This window comes from Thermobia domestica, chromosome 1 (assembly GCF_964235325.1).
Source record: "Thermobia domestica chromosome 1, izTheDome1.hap1.1, whole genome shotgun sequence".
Classification (NCBI taxonomy): Eukaryota; Metazoa; Arthropoda; class Insecta; order Zygentoma; family Lepismatidae; genus Thermobia; species Thermobia domestica.
In genome coordinates this window covers 240,214,319-240,230,441 of record NC_137454.1, presented here as the reverse complement: position 1 = coordinate 240,230,441, position 16,123 = coordinate 240,214,319, and the positions used below count along the sequence as shown (strand labels likewise).

Sequence of the window (16,123 nt, the reverse complement as noted above, 5' to 3'; positions counted from 1 at the left end):
TAAGGGGATTAAGTAGCATGCCGTTGGAAAGCCGTTGGGAAATGCAAGACGGAACAAGTCTCTATTCTCTAAAATTACCTTGTGCAAAATGGCGACCGGTCAAAATGTCAGCGAAAGCGTCATTGTAAAGCCTATGGCCACCCTTATAAATCTGAAACGGCGCAACAGATGTCAAAGCAGGAAAACAAGTGTGTCATCATTTCAAAAGTATAATGATTGAAAGTAAAAAATATTTGTCCCAGGGTCCTTCGCAGGGTCTCAGACGGGGTCCTACTCAAAATTTTCAAACGGCAAGGGGGCTCAAGTAGCATATCGTTTGAAAGCTGTTGTTAAATGAAAGCAAATGAAACACGTCTGGACGCTCTACGATATCACTGTGCAATCATCTTGCGTTTTAGTTGTTCTTTCTTCAGTTGGGTTTTTAGTTTGTTCGCACTTCAATTGTTGTACACAAGAAAAGAAAGCCTCCAATTTGTGATTCTGCTCTTTGGGTCCCTACTGTAAGAATCTGCTCTTTGGACATATGACTCGCATCGTACATGTATTCGGACCAATAATATCACATTTTCTTCATGGGCATAATTAGTGCGTTCGATTGGTGTATAAACTATCTTCCACTTCGATATATAATCTCCGTCTCTTTTCGTTTTACTGTTCTTGTAGTTTGTTTTCTTTTCTTTCTTTCTTTTTTCGTTATTTCCTTCTTTGTTTCTTTACACATTAATGGGCCCAAAGAGCAGAATCTCACAGCAGGGGCATTTCTTTTCTTTACGTTGCGTACACGAATTAAAGTGAAAACAAACTAAAATCTGACTACTGAAAGAAGAACTAAAACGCAAGATGTTTCCACAGTGTTATCGTAGAGAGTCCAGACTTGTTCCATTTAACAAGAGGTTTCAAACGATATGCTACTTGAGCCCCCTTACCATTTGAAAAATTTGAGTAGGACCCCATCTGAGCCTCTGCGGAGGACGCTGGGACAAACATTTTTACATCCAATCATTGTATTTTCAAAATGATGACACACATGTTTTCCTGTTTTGACATCTGTCTCGCCGTTTCCGATTTATAGAGGTGGCCATAGACTTCATAATGACGTTTTTGCTGACATTTCAACCAGCCGCCATTTAGCACAATGTAATTTTTAGAGAGTCAACACTTGTTCCATCTTGCATTTCCCAACAGCTTTCCAACGATATGCTACTTGACCCCCATAAAATTTGCAATTTTTGAGTTGGACCCCTCCTGGGACCCTGCAGGTGGCCCTAGTAACAACACTTTTTGCTTTGATGAATTATACTTTTAAAATGATCAAACACGTATTTATCTGTTTTGGCATCTGTCTCATCGTTTGCGATTTCTAGGGGTGGCAACGGACTTTCTGGACACCCTATATATTCAAACAACTCGCACAGTAGATGCATTCAGAAAAAAATATTACAGTTTCGTAACAGGCATCATTAGTGCTTTCGATTGGTGTATGGACCATCTTCCACTTCGATATATAATCTTCCTCTCTTCCCTTGTAAGAGAGACGGATGAAATGTATGAGATTGGTGTGGAACGTAGAAAGCGAAAGGAAACGAGAAAATCCAGAGGAAACCCACCCGCACGTATTCGTCCACCACAAAATACACTTGGCTCGGACTGAGAGCAAACCAGGAACCTCATGCATCAAAGGTGAGCTCTTTTTCCATTGAGCCAGCTGAGTTGCAATTATTATAATAAGATGTCCTTATATCATCATCTTCATCATGGATATTCTGTCATTACTGCAGGGTCACTTCAGGCCGGTAGCCAGCCCAAAATTGTAGGGGGAGCCCGGCCGAAGTTAGGGGGGCCCGATCTAACTATATTATAGTTCATCACCATATTATAGTTCATTTTTAAGCCTACCGTGAAAATTTTAGAGGGGCCAGCGAAAGTTTAGTGGGGGACCGGCCCCCTAGACCCCCCTGGATACGGGCCTGGGTCACTTGCAGCAACCAGGAATAAAAGTGAAAGGGAACGCGAGGGGACGCTGTACCCTCACGGAAAAAAATATGTACGGTGTCCCCTTAGTTCCTAAACAAATACCATGGTCAACAATAGACAGGGGGGACGGCGTTACATCATACCGCTAATTACCACCCCCTACCTTTTCAGACCTATTTTTACCCCTGGCAGTAACAGAAAAGCTTCCATGCTCCACAATCTTCAGCTAATCTCTTCGTCTTCACGTACGATTTTTCTGTTTGGACATCGTTCATCAATTGCAGCCTCCTTCCCCCTCTCCCTCTCTTTTCTGCCACCATATTCTCTAGCACGTCCCTCATGATACACTTCCTTCTTAACTAATGTCCCAACCAGATTCTATTCCTCTTTTCAATAATATCTAAAATTGTTTTTTTCTCTCCTACTATTTCTAACACCCTCTCATTTGTTTTCAGCTCGAAACAGATAATTCGTCTTCACACACATATTCCGAAAGCTTCCATTCATTTTTCATAATTTTTTGCGAAATGTTTATGTTTCTGCCCCATACAGTATAATACCCCACATGAAGCAGTTTACGAGTCTTTTCCTCAACTCTTTACTCAAGGTCCTACAAAATAGACTTCACTTCTTCCTAAAGGCTTCTTTCACCAATCCTGTCCTTGCTTTAATTTCACGTTCACACTTCATATCATCACTAATAGACTAATACTACCCAGCTATTGAAAATTAGTCACCTGTTCTATTTTCTCGCCCTCCTTACTTCTATATTTGACACCGACAACTTCGTTCAAATCACCATGGCTTTTGTCTTCCTAACATTTATTTTCATCACAGTTCTTCAAGTTTTCTAGTATCTCACTGATTTTCTTTTCAGATTCGTGTAGCGTAGTCGCTAACGCTCTCGCCTTCGGTGCGAGCGGTCCCGGGTTGGATTCCCGGTGGGGGCACTCGGTCGAAAAAATGTCAAACGCTTTTTCAGGAGGCCAGCTACCCTGAATGAGGTTTTCCTGGGTTTTCCTCATTCACACCAGGCAAATGCCGGGATGGTACTAGAGACCTGCACGGGCCGGGCCTGACCCGAGGCTCGAAGCCCGGCCCGGCCCGTGGGCCGACTCTGCTATTTATTTGGGCCGGGCCGGGCGGGCCGACACTGTTATTTCTTTGGGCCGGGCCGGGCTTGGGCTGGCCGACACTGATTTCTCTTCAGGTCGGGCTGGGCTGGGGCCGATCAATTGCAATTCTTTAATAATTATTGACTTTCGTTAAACGATAATTGGAATAAACCCAAATGTTGAAGAAGTGTGTCCGTGAAAAATGTTACAAAGAATGCAATAGCTATTTACAGATTGTGTTGCTTAGCGGCTCCACTTTCACTATAGAGGATTGCAGGCATTATGCGATAAATTGAGCTCTGACCTTGACCTTCACTGAATTCAAAATATAACAAGAAGAGGTGGGAATGTTTTGCCTGTCGGTAAACAATATTGCCATCTTCACTTTATGCTAAAAATCAATTAAGTTAGATTTTTGTTACAGGGAATGGAGTTTTTGTTCTCTCGATGACAGGCAAAGTTCTAGGAGGCAATGGTACCATTCGGGAGGCAAGCGTCAGGTTGTAAACCACAGTTTAGAAAAGGTTTCTAAGGTTAGGTCAGATTTAGTACTAAATTTTGAGAAAGATTGGGGGCTCGAGCTAATTTTTAAAAAAAAATCTATCGGGCTGGGGTCGGGCCAAAAACTTTTAAAATTTTTCGGGCCCGGGCTGGGCCGGGCCTAGATACGTTCGGGCTGGATTGGGCTCGGGCCGAAAAATTCGGCCCGTGCAGGTCTCTAGATGGTACCAAACTTATTGGTCCCAGGTAGCTTCTTTCCTTCCCCAATCCTTCCTTCCTTCCCTTTCCCCGGATTGTGTGCTCGCCGAGAGACGTCATCCGTCAAAACGTGACAGGCTAAAAGGTCTTAGATGCCGAAAGCCCAGAAATCTAAATCCTAATCTTTTCTTTTCAGATTGCACAACAAGCCGAATTCTCATATATTGGAATTCCCTAATGTGTTATACACATGAAATTCGGTTTCATTTAAAATAATTAAAATATCTATTTAAACATTATTATTATTATTATTATTATTATTATTATTATTATTATTATTATTATTATTATTATTATTATTATTTGGCCTGAAAGAGAAGAAACAGGGATGAGGATGGTTCAGCGAGATGAAAATACAACCTGTTCTAATTTCTTGCAAGACTTCAAGCTAGAAGGTATTCTATTCGAAAGACACAGAAAGAGAAGCAAAGAAATATTGCCCATAGGAACACGTGCGAGCATTTGCACACATTGGTGTGTCACGCAGTCCTTTGGGGTGTATCGCGAAATTTTAGAATTTAATAACCATGAAGAATTTAATAATAATTAGTTAAAATCAACTTTGAGATAGATTGTATCAGTCAATGCCTCCAGCGGCAGCAATAATTTACAGTATTATATAGAGTCATTGCATTATATAATTTACAGGGTTACATTATTATAATTTATATCATTGTTACTAATATAAAATATCAAACAAGTGTCACGATACCCTGGACTTTTAGCAAAGTGTGTCGTCAGTCAAAAAAAGGTTGAGAACCACTGATCTAGCGTGCCTATTGATTGATTGGTTGGCCTATTGATTACTCGTCGTAGTATTTCATGGCTTACTCATCCCGGAAGCACTTTGATGTCACAGAGAGAGATTGACATGCTTATTGGTAATATAGACGAACAAATGACTTTATTAATGGTTTTACTAAATTTATTAAAAAGAAACCAGAAAAAACGAAAATCGAATAAGAGATCATCTAGTGGAAGAGATACAGAAATGTTGTTACTTAGAAAGTAAAACAACACGTGATAATAGGCACAACCACGTTGTAAAATCCAGAATAGCAGAGGCGAAAAAGGCATATGAAGAAACACAAAAGCTTCTACACGGAAACGTCACCATAGAACTTGAGAAAAGGTTGATGTAAGCATATATGGATGTATATGGAGTGCGACGTTGTATGGATGTGAAGGGATAGACTCCAGGAAAAGAGGAAAAATAGAAAAAAAATGGAAACCTTTAAAATGTGGTGCTATAGAAGGATATCGAAAATTAGATGGTGATTAAGGTATAAAATGAAAGCATTAAAATGATAAGAGAGAATAAAAGATATGTACTGAACAATATTTCGCAAAGAAGACATAAAAGGATTGGACACATTAAAAGACATAGATGAACTATCTTATTAGTTATGGAAGAAGTAACAGAAGGAAACATATAAGAGAAAGCCCATGGCTCAAGATAGGAAAAAGAGAAAAGATGCGTCAAATTAATTAAAAAAAAATGATCTGAGCAGAAGAGAAAGATTCTTTCATTTCATAATTTTCTGTTAAATAATAAAAAAGAAAGTGACAATTAAGGTCTGATGAAGATAACGGTACGTTATTAAAACTGTTTTAATTTAATAAAGAAGTACATACTCTGCTCAGAAAAATAGTCTATTATTTTTTAAAAATATTTTGGAGAGAAGCTTCTACCGTTCGATACACAGGACGGAACGTGTTTCACGACGAGTTTATTTATTTATTTATTTATTCTGATTTCACTTGTTGATTGAAGAGAGATATTTCGTTCAGAGCCCATGACGCAACATGCTCAAGAGCCAAGAGAAAATTAGTTGGAGCTAGCGAGAAACTTAAAAGCAACTTAAAGAAACGCACAACTTTTTAATAAAGGATTAAACATGGTTGTAATTACTGAGTAAGATTGGAAGTAGGTTTAGGGTCTACTAGAGGGTGCCCGAAAAGTCGCGCAACCCGAACTTCGGAACAACAGAACTTTTGAACTAACAAGGAGAAGGCAGACTTTGGTAAGTGAACTTCGGGGCCACTTTTTGCGAGGTGGTAGTGCAGATTTAAAGAGTCAATATTACAAACCGGGATAGCGCAATGGCCAAAAATAACCGAGAAAAACCGTCTTGAAATTTTCTACTCGCCGCATATATCGTAAGACGCGCAACGGTGTAATGGTGTTATTTCAACATCATTTCCTTATTTCAACACACAATCTGTCATAATTCAAGGTCAAAACCGTTTAAGTAACACCATTTTGGTAACACCATAAAATTCAAGGTCAAGCCATCATATTAACACCGTTTTATATATATATATATATATATATATATATATATATATATATATATATATATATATATATATATATATATATATATATATATATATAGTTCGATTCCACTTCTGTGTTGCTACGACAACTATTTAGGTGTTGAAATAACTCTGTGTGCAATGTTGATGTAACCATTTTTCTGTATTGGAAAAGCTTGTGGTGTGCATGCTTACGCTTATAGAAGATTATAATTTTAAAATAAGAATAGTAAACTACAGAAAACTTCATTTAGAAAACCTTCACAAACTTTTTTGTCGTCTTTCGCAACATTTATTGTGAAGTATTTCTTGATGGTAAGAAACACAACCTTCACCGTATAGGGCCTATCCGTATAGTATGTTTGCCTCTTAATCGTGTTTCTACTTGTTTTCCGCCATTTTTGAAGCAGTCCCCGGTGTTGACTGGTAAACTCTAGTACATTGTAGAAGTGCCACAGTAATGCGGTGTTGTTTCTCGCTGTTGACATATTTCTTCAGAAATATTATGTAAAACAATTGAGAACGCATAGCACGGTATGCGCGTTGAAATTTTGCGAATACCTGGATTTGTTCAAGTATTTCTTTCTTCTGTGTTTGTCTGTAGCTTCAGTGTATAAGCCTTTATTATTAGATGCCCAACATATGTGGCAATCACGCAGAAAACAACAGCGAAAATTCTACACTTGTATTAATTTAACACACAGGCTGTGTCATTTCAGCTACCGGCATTTGACACACAACTCCAAATGGAGAGTGGGTTGTTCTAACCACCTGTTTGTGTTTTATTTTAAGACAATCGTGTTAACACATAGGCATGTCGTTAAAATAACACAACGATTTTTTAGTGTACAGATAGACTATTACAAACAAGAAATTTGCAGTATTTCCAAAATGGTCTGCAGGTTTCTGGTTTGTTTGTCTATCTGTAGAATAGTTGGTGGTCAGCCACACGTATTAACCCTTAGTTGGTAACATCAAAAAAATAAGCTATAACAGTAATATCCGCCTGAGAGACGGACACGCACAATTGAGACGCTTGAAGCCAGAGTGGTGTAAGTAAGCCTTCAATAAGGTTTAGTAACAGCCAGAGAATTGATTCTACGTAACAAAATTAATAAACTGGACAAGAAGCACATCGTAGTTCACTTGTAAATGTACCCATGAGTTCAATGCAACTTGCTTCGCCGCTAAGAATTAATTTCTTAATATATACCTTGTAGTGTTTTATCAACACGTTTATGCACCCCAATAGAATATGCCGTTTGGCAATAACAAATGAACTTATTGAAAACATTGGACACTGCTGCTGGAGGTTTCTTTCTATTCCTTCGTTCACGAGTAGATAAATTATCAAACCAAAACTTCACACCTCTTGAGACATGGTTGCATGAAAACCATGAAGTCCAGTGCAGTCAGTTGATAAAGGTGACACCAAGCTGTCATGCCCCGACTTGAAAATAGATCAAAAAGTCATGAAAGCAATATGCCCTTCAATTTTAGTCTTATCAGTATTCTTATAACTTGAGAAGGAGTTATGTAACTTTCTTCTCATCACTTCCATTGTAAACTAATGCAGTTCACAGTTTCGTTCAAAGTGTCATCAGTAAGGAATAAATGCCAGATGTCCTCTGGATTTGGAAAATTCTATAACTAATTCGCGGGGGCCACCCATGAAGACAATTTATTTTTTATAACGTTTTACTTAGGTGTTTTAGTACCCAAATTTGGCTTCTTGCAACTCTATATGATTGATTTTTTTTTTTTTTTTTTTTTTTTGCAATAAACTATCAGTTTCTGTTGTACTTTCGTATTATTTTGATCACTTTTCTGATCATTGCTGTATCCCTTATCAGATATGTTATTGGCATCGTTAAAATTTATTTCTGGATTGCTTTTATGAACTTTTGGATAAATGATCTTGTTCAGGAACATACGAGTCATCGGATCCGTAATCATAATCAATTTCTGATCTATAGCCATCTCTAACTGTTCTATAGCCATTTGTGGTATAGCCTTACTCCTTTGTGGTATACCTTTGCTATTTGACATCTTAAAATATTCAATTTTCGAAACGAAAGAAACAACCAAATATTAATAGTTGTCAGTATAAAGTAATATCCGTCCCTTAGACGGATAAAATATATTTCCTTTACAGTAATATCCGCTTGCGAGACGGGGTGGAATAACGTTATACACTTCGAAGTTTGCAACAATGAGCTAGACACGCAACCACCTGCTGAAAACTGCACAGTCAACCCACAACTGAAGCATAGGTGAAGTACTCCAATATGAGTACCAACTCTGAAGAAAAAAGTATCGTACATCCGCCTGGGAGACGGATATTACCGTCTAAGGGTTAACACCGTCTGGTAACGTCAATGCTGTCACACTATGCCACAATGCTGGGAAATGTTTTTTTTTTCTTTTTTTTTTCTACGACCGTACGTTGCCTGAACTTGGTGTCAACGTGTTGTTCTTGTTTCAGAACGATATATTCCTACCCAGTCTAGCCACTAACATTCCCACTTATCTACAAACAAAGCCACAAATGCCTCCAATTCATAATTTTTCGTGTTCCGTAAAAAACAAAATCGTATGTTTCTGGTATTTGTGAGTTCAAATATCGACCCCCCTCCCATTGGTTTCTACAAAGTGACAGTTTCATTTCATTAACACTTGTGGTTCATATGTTCTGCCCCAAAGTTCGTGTTGCACGTTTTTCCAGGCGCCTTATATCTTAGGAGAATATGCAGTGCTGATTTCCATAAAGGGGGCTGAAAAGTAGTACACTTACTCATCCCTCATTTTAACGGACTAAAAAGAAATAATAACCTAGCAGAGGATCCAATATTGCCGATTGTCCGTTAGATCAGACATTAAGTCTGCAGTGGCTAATATCTAAAATTACACTCCGAAAGGAAAAGGAATAACAAAATGATGTACTTTTAATCAAACATACTATCAAATCTAAGTGTAAAATGCCCAGGATACTGTAAAGTGAATGAATGACTATTTTCAGTTTCGTTTCGATTCAACATTACTTTCAATTCTTTCATTTTGATTCAATATTACTGATTCACATCTTCTGTATCATATGTTTCTACTTTCAAGATGCTATTAAAATTTCCACGAGTCGAATAACTGCGATCTCTTCCCCCTCCTCTTACAATGTCTAAGCATTTCATGTATCTACTGAGTGGAGCATTGATTCAAGCGTATTCATAAGGGTTGAGAATGGTTTATCATTTTATATCTTCATTTTAATTGCATAATACGGTACCGTTTTAGTCACTTCTGTGCACGTCTCAGTAAGATTGTAACAAGAACGCACAAAGGTTTTAAATAAAATGTCTGGCAACCATGGAAACATTGTCAGCGGGTAGCTGACATCACCACGCCGCCGACACAAATCGGTTTATACCAAGACGTGATTTTTATGTCATTTATCCTGGACATGAGCTCGAGAGCAGTAAAGCAACACGATTCGTGTATGCTGTTGTGTATGTTTGCATCACGCTTACTACACCGTGCAACAAATCATACAATATGCAGGCCCGTATTAAGGTAAGTGCTATTCTGTGCTCGAGCACAGGGTGACAGATTTTAGAGGGCGACAAAATTTTGGATTTATGGTGCCTTCCATTTCAATTCAGGCAGAGCATGTACCATCACCATCTCAGATATTGTTGAAACTTTTTTTATAGCAACTAGACATGTTTTTAAGAGACCCATATTTTTTTGTTTTGTCGAAAAAAAATTCCCGCCAAGTAATGGGCCATCAAAGACGGGGAGTACAATTTATGAATTGTAGAAGACATGGAAAATGGTCAATTTCGGAGCCTCACCATTCGGCTATGGAGACAGGTAGAGTTATAATTCTTGTTGCGGTATGTACATAGGGATATAAATAAACTATATTTTATTATAGTTTGGTTTGCGCATGCGTATCTTTTTGTACATAAATTAACAAATGAACGTCAATTTATCTGAAAAGTCGAAGTTTGCGAATTTTTTTCGAGCACTTCCGGTTCGAATTTTAAAATTCTGTTTTCACGGTTGGTAAGACCTAGTTACCCGCTTTCTGAAAAAAATTTTGTATCGCTTCTGTGGTCAACCGTTTTGTCGCAAAAAATTCGAGAAATTGTAAAATTTTCAAAAATCGCCATTTTTGGGCGCCATTTTCTCGAAAACACCATTTTTTAAAATTCTGAAATTTTGTCAGATGGTTCAACTTTACCTGAATAATAAACACACCAAATATCATTCTCGACCAATGCTTCATGGATTAACTGCAGCCTTTTAAAGTTATCGAAGTTTCGCTAATTTTGATGTCACAGTTAGCAACACTGGGAACAATAAAAGTGCAATGATTTGGTGATGTTTGTGGTTCATATTCATTAAATGAAGAATAAAAGGTTTTCTTGGCTGTTTTTTTTATTATTTTGAACAAAGAGGCTGTCTGAAATAGTAAAATGAGCCCCCCTCTACTCCTCCGTTTTCTTAAACTGAAGTAATCTGAGGTGGAAATTACGATTACGAAACACACAAATTTTAAGTTTACTTGAAATGGCCATCCAATGAATTCTGATGATCTATAAAAGGCCTAAACTATTACCTCAGTATGATTTGGAATGCTCCAGACAAAGTCTCAATTAAGTGCGATGTCATTACAGTGATCGAAAAATGACAAAAAGTTTAAAAAAAAAATCGAAACGTTTTCTTACGCGTTCCAAAGAAATTTACTGAATTTTTAAACAGAACAATCCCAGCATAAAAATGGGTCACATGGAATTTTATAGTATTCGACTAAAGTGTGTCAGTCCGCAACCTGAGAGGGAAGTGTGTGTGTGTATTGTGCAAATTTTAAGTTAGCTGGTACTGCGTTGCTACAAATCAAAGGTGCAACCTGTATTGAAGCTGTCATGAGTGACCTATTTCCTTTAGTAGTATGATCCGTAGAAAATGACAGCTGTCTTCTTCAAGAATGTGGTGAATGTTCTGGAGTGGAAGAAATAAGTGTGGTGTCTTTAATTATTGATTATTGATCCTGATGAAAATGAAAGTGGTTACGTATGCCATATGGGAGAATAATGATCTCGTAAAAAAAAAAAAAAAAAAAAAAAAAAAGAAAGAAAAGTGCCACTTTCTGTTTTCGTATCGTACATTGCCGGTTTAACTGTAAGAATTGTAATTCATGACTACATCAAGAAAATCCAAAGAGAATTAATTGCTACCGAAAACCACCGTATAAAATTTCAAGATACAAATTCTATTTTACTTCATGTGGACTTCGTTGAAAACTGGACTGTTATTCTGCAAAGTGAAATTCAGAGTTATCACCGAAATATGAAACAATTGACAGTTTTGTTGTAATAAACGACGATAAAACACACGATTCGGCTCATGTACTCATAGTCATAGACAAGATTCTAAACATACTCGAAGAAAAGCGAAAATATATTTTATAGAAAAAGGTTTGAATACGTGAAAATAAGTGTCTACAATTTCCCAAACCGTGTCAGTGATTTCTGATGGTGCTGCATGCCACTTTAAAAATCGCTTTCAGATGTTCGAGATGCAGACAGGTCCGATAAACCAGTGTTTTTGCAGTGAAACCGGCCATGCAAGGGTCTCTGCGACGGTAATGGGGAAGGGGGGGGGGCAAAGAATGTGGCAACGCGCCATAGCCTTAGGCTAAAACAGATACACAGTATTAAAACCGCAGAAGAAAAAAATGAAATGAAATCTTTGAGTTTTACGTTCCACGGTTATGCCAAAGGAGACGGTGATAATGAGAAATGAATGAAATGGTGGAATGCAGAACGGCACGAGCTGGGATTGAACCAGGGACCCCAAGCACTGGAAGTGAACGCTCTACCACTGAGCCACCGCGTCCCCACTAAAACCGCAGGAGAATTCGTGAGTATAGTGCAAGCACAAACTCCGGGTATTACTCTCGTTTTGTTACCTGGAACTGAATTCGACGACTTCCGGAAGAAAAAAGGGAAACTATGCGACCGGTAACTGGTATTCAACTAAGTTATCTTTGGCTTTCGGAAAATTGCGAAGTTTTTATGGCAGTAACGGGTCACAATGAACTAACTTCATACTTCCCCCAAAATCGAACTTTTGCAATTCAAAGTGTAGATTTAAGAAATCTGCAAAAAGTAACTTTTGTTATATACATATATGTATGGTAACCAGTGGTGCGTAGCAGAAATATGAACAAATCATGAATTACGTGAAGTTTAAGTGCTGTTTATGCTTCCACATGAACCTTCAGCAGGGTACAGGTTTCGAGAAGAGCATAAGAGAAGTGAAAATAAGTGTTTTGTGACTATCGACAATGTGCTACGCAGGGGCGGATCCAGGACGGACTTCTGGGGGGGATTGTAATACTGCTACTTAGAGCTACTTTTAAGAGCTCCAAACTCTGGGATGGGTTTTATTTATATATAAATAAGAAAGTTTCTTCTTCTGGGGGTGGGCGGCAATCGTCCCCTTAGATCCACTCCTGGATGAGTTATGAGTGAACCACCAACATCTATTGGAGCATCTGCACGGTTACAAGCTATTAGCAAAGAAGACAACAACCAAGCAAATAATTGGTCCATGTAAAAAAAAAAAAAAAAAAAAAGGAAATTTTGTTTCCGAAGACCATTTTAAGTAAGTGAACTTGAAATTTGTGTGTTTCGTAATCGTAATTTCCACCTCAGATTACTTCAGTTTAAGAAAACGGAGGAGTAGAGGGAGGCTCATTTTACTATTTCAGAGAGCCTTTTTAATCAAAATAATAAAAAAAAACAGCCAAGAAAACCTGTTATTCTTCATTTAATGAATGTGAACCACAAACATCATCAAATCATTGCACTTTCATTGTCCCCCAGTGTTGCTAACTGTGACATCAAAATTAGCGAAACTTCGCTAACTTTAAAAGGCTGCAGTTAATCCATGAAGCATTGGTCGAGAATGATATTTGGTGTGTTTATTATTCAGGTAAAGTTGAACCATCTGACAAAATTTCAGAATTTTAAAAAATGGTGTTTTCGAGAAAATGGCGCCCAAAAATGGCGATTTTTGAAAATTTTACAATTTCTCGAATTTTTTGCGACAAAACGGTTGACCATAGAAGCGATACAATTTTTTTTTCGGAAAGCGGGTAACTAGGTCTTACCAACCGTGAAAACAGAATTTTAAAATTCGAACCGGAAGTGCTCGAAAAAAATTCGCAAACTTCGACTTTTCAGATAAATTGACGTTCATTTGTTAATTTATGTACAAAAAGATACGCATGCGCAAACCAAACTATAATAAAATATAGTTTATTTATATCCCTATGTACATACCACAACAAGAATTATAACTCTACCTGTCTCCATAGCTGAATGGTGAGGCTCCGAAATTGACCATTTTCCATGTCTTCTACAATTCATAAATTGTACTCCCCGTCTTTGATGGCCCATTACTTGGCGGGAAATTTTTTTTCGACAAAACAAAAAAATATGGGTCTCTTAAAAACATGTCTGAGATGGTGATGGTACAATTTTATATTTTTTTGCCTGAGTTGAAATGGAAGGCACCTTATAAAAAATGAAATGAGATGAAATCTTTAAGTTTTACGTCCCACGATTATGCTGGCGAGGCTAAAGTAGACGGTAATAATAAGGATGAATGAAATGGTGGAATGAAGAAAGTAAAAGGAAACGGGAAAACCCCGAGAAAATCTACGTACACAGTGTTTGTCCACCAAATAGCTCAATTGGCGCAATTTGGGATCGAACCAAGGACTCCATGCATCATAGGGGAACGCTCTACCACTGAGCCACAGCGGTCCTTAGGATTTAAAAAAATACACAATAAAGTAATATTTAAAACTAGCACCCCGCAGAATCCAGCACAAGCGCGAGAAAATATCTTAATGTGTTTAATTCGCTCTAATTACGTATTACTAATTAACTAGCTTATCTGATTATTTTTAAAAAGTGATCCTCTCCCACCCCTACCCAAAGGGGTGAGAATGAACATCATGAAAACTGATATCGTTAAACTTAGCGACCTCGAAAACTATGAATTCAACAGTAACATATGTCGTTTTCGATTACTTTTAAAATGTTCAGTGTTGGGTAAGTTACTTGTAAAAATGTAACGCGTTACAAGTTACTTTACTTTCTCTTAAAATGTAACGCGTTAGTAACGCGTTACTTGCCCCAAAAAAGTAACTGTTACTTTACTTCGAAAGTAACGCGTTACTAACGCGTTACTTTTAGGTGCGAAACTTTAAATATGTGAAAAAATATTACTTCAATTTTCCGCACTACTATTACTACCACCATTATTATTATTATTATTATTATTATTATTATTATTATTATTATTATTATTATTATTATTATTATTATTATTATTATTATTATTATTATTGCACGTTCTGAATCGCTTTATGTAAATGCAAGGACAAGTTTTTACTTGATATATGAACATTTTCATATAATGTAACATTGATAAAATGCCATACTGCGTTACCCGTAGGGATGGGCACGAGCGGTTCGAGTGAGTTTTCTTCGAAACTCGATTCGACTAGAAACAGACATCTTTGAGCTCGACCCGAGAACTCGGTTCGAAAAATTTCCTCCAACTCGACTCGAATTGGGGTTGAGTTTCGAGTCAGGTCGAGCCAAATCCGGTATGTAGTTTCGAGTACATTCTTTAAGTATATTACATAGGCAATATACACTACTACTACTACAACTTATTATTATTATTATTATTATTATTATTATTATTATTATTATTATTATTATTATTATTATTATTATTATTATTATTATTATTATTATTAATTATAACAACACTGTATATAAACATGAAAGATAGGTAGTTTGTATTTGAATACTGAAAAACTAGTTGAGTGCCAACCTCGGTAGTCGTGAAGTCTAAGAGTCAAGGACATTGTTTACGAGCTTCTGAATTTGGGTTGAGGGTCTAGGTTGAGTATTCGGGCTCAAGTCAAACACTGTTAAAAGTTATAGGGCAGTGACCAAATATCTTCAAAACTGCTCGGCCCGGGTTTAGAATTGTCAACGACTCGGGCAGCTCGGTTCACAGCTCATTCACTATCGACTCGAACCGAGAAGGAGCCGAACCAACAGTTCACCCAACCGATTCGGCTAGAGCCCTCGGCTCAGTTGAGCCGAACCGAGCAGATGCCTCATCCCTACCAAGCTAGCTCGAGCCGATGATTCACCCCAAGCGAGCCATCTTCTCAGTTGAGCCGAGCCCAGCTGAGCTTGTTATAAAAAACCTCTTGTGGTCTCGCTATCGAGACGAGACGAGATGCGAACAGTGTGCTCTCTCGTGAGCACCACTAAAAGTATTCCATGTTACTGTTTAGCTTACATTTCTCATGGCTTTCGTTTTCCAGTGTAATCAGGCCATGATTTCAAGACGAGTTAAAACGAACGAGCAATTTATCAAACTCGACTGGACTCGAAATTCGACGCGAAAAACTGAATCGGCTCGGAACTCTTCTCGAGAATATTACCTTTGACTTGACTCGAAACTCGACTTGAATTCGAGTCGAGTCGAGTTTTAACTTGATTCTTGCTCATCCCTATGCGTTAGAAAAAATGATTGCTTATTATTATTCTGCTAAACTAATTATATAATAATAACAATGTTGTTATGTCAAATTAAAAATACAGAATATAGAGAAACATTACAGTACAACTAATAAAATGAGAACACATGAACTGGGGGTGAATCAAAACTTGCCATTAAATCTAAAATCGATGCATGCTTTTAAAAGCTAGTTTCATACTCTATAATCAACGGGACTCTAGGATAAGCAAACTGATCTGAAAGATCTCCAATATTACATACCATCAACAAACTATTTTCTAGTAATAAAGTAGGCCTGCTCATCAGAACACAGTTTATTCATATTAACCCATTACTGT

At 37.5% G+C, this 16,123-nt stretch overlaps 1 protein-coding gene across 2 annotated transcripts in view; it reads right to left on the bottom strand.

The window, feature by feature from the left end:
• Positions 1-16,123, bottom strand: part of LOC145694774 (single-stranded DNA cytosine deaminase-like) — a 104,174-nt gene that overhangs the window by 48,304 nt on the left and 39,747 nt on the right. The window lies entirely within an intron of this gene.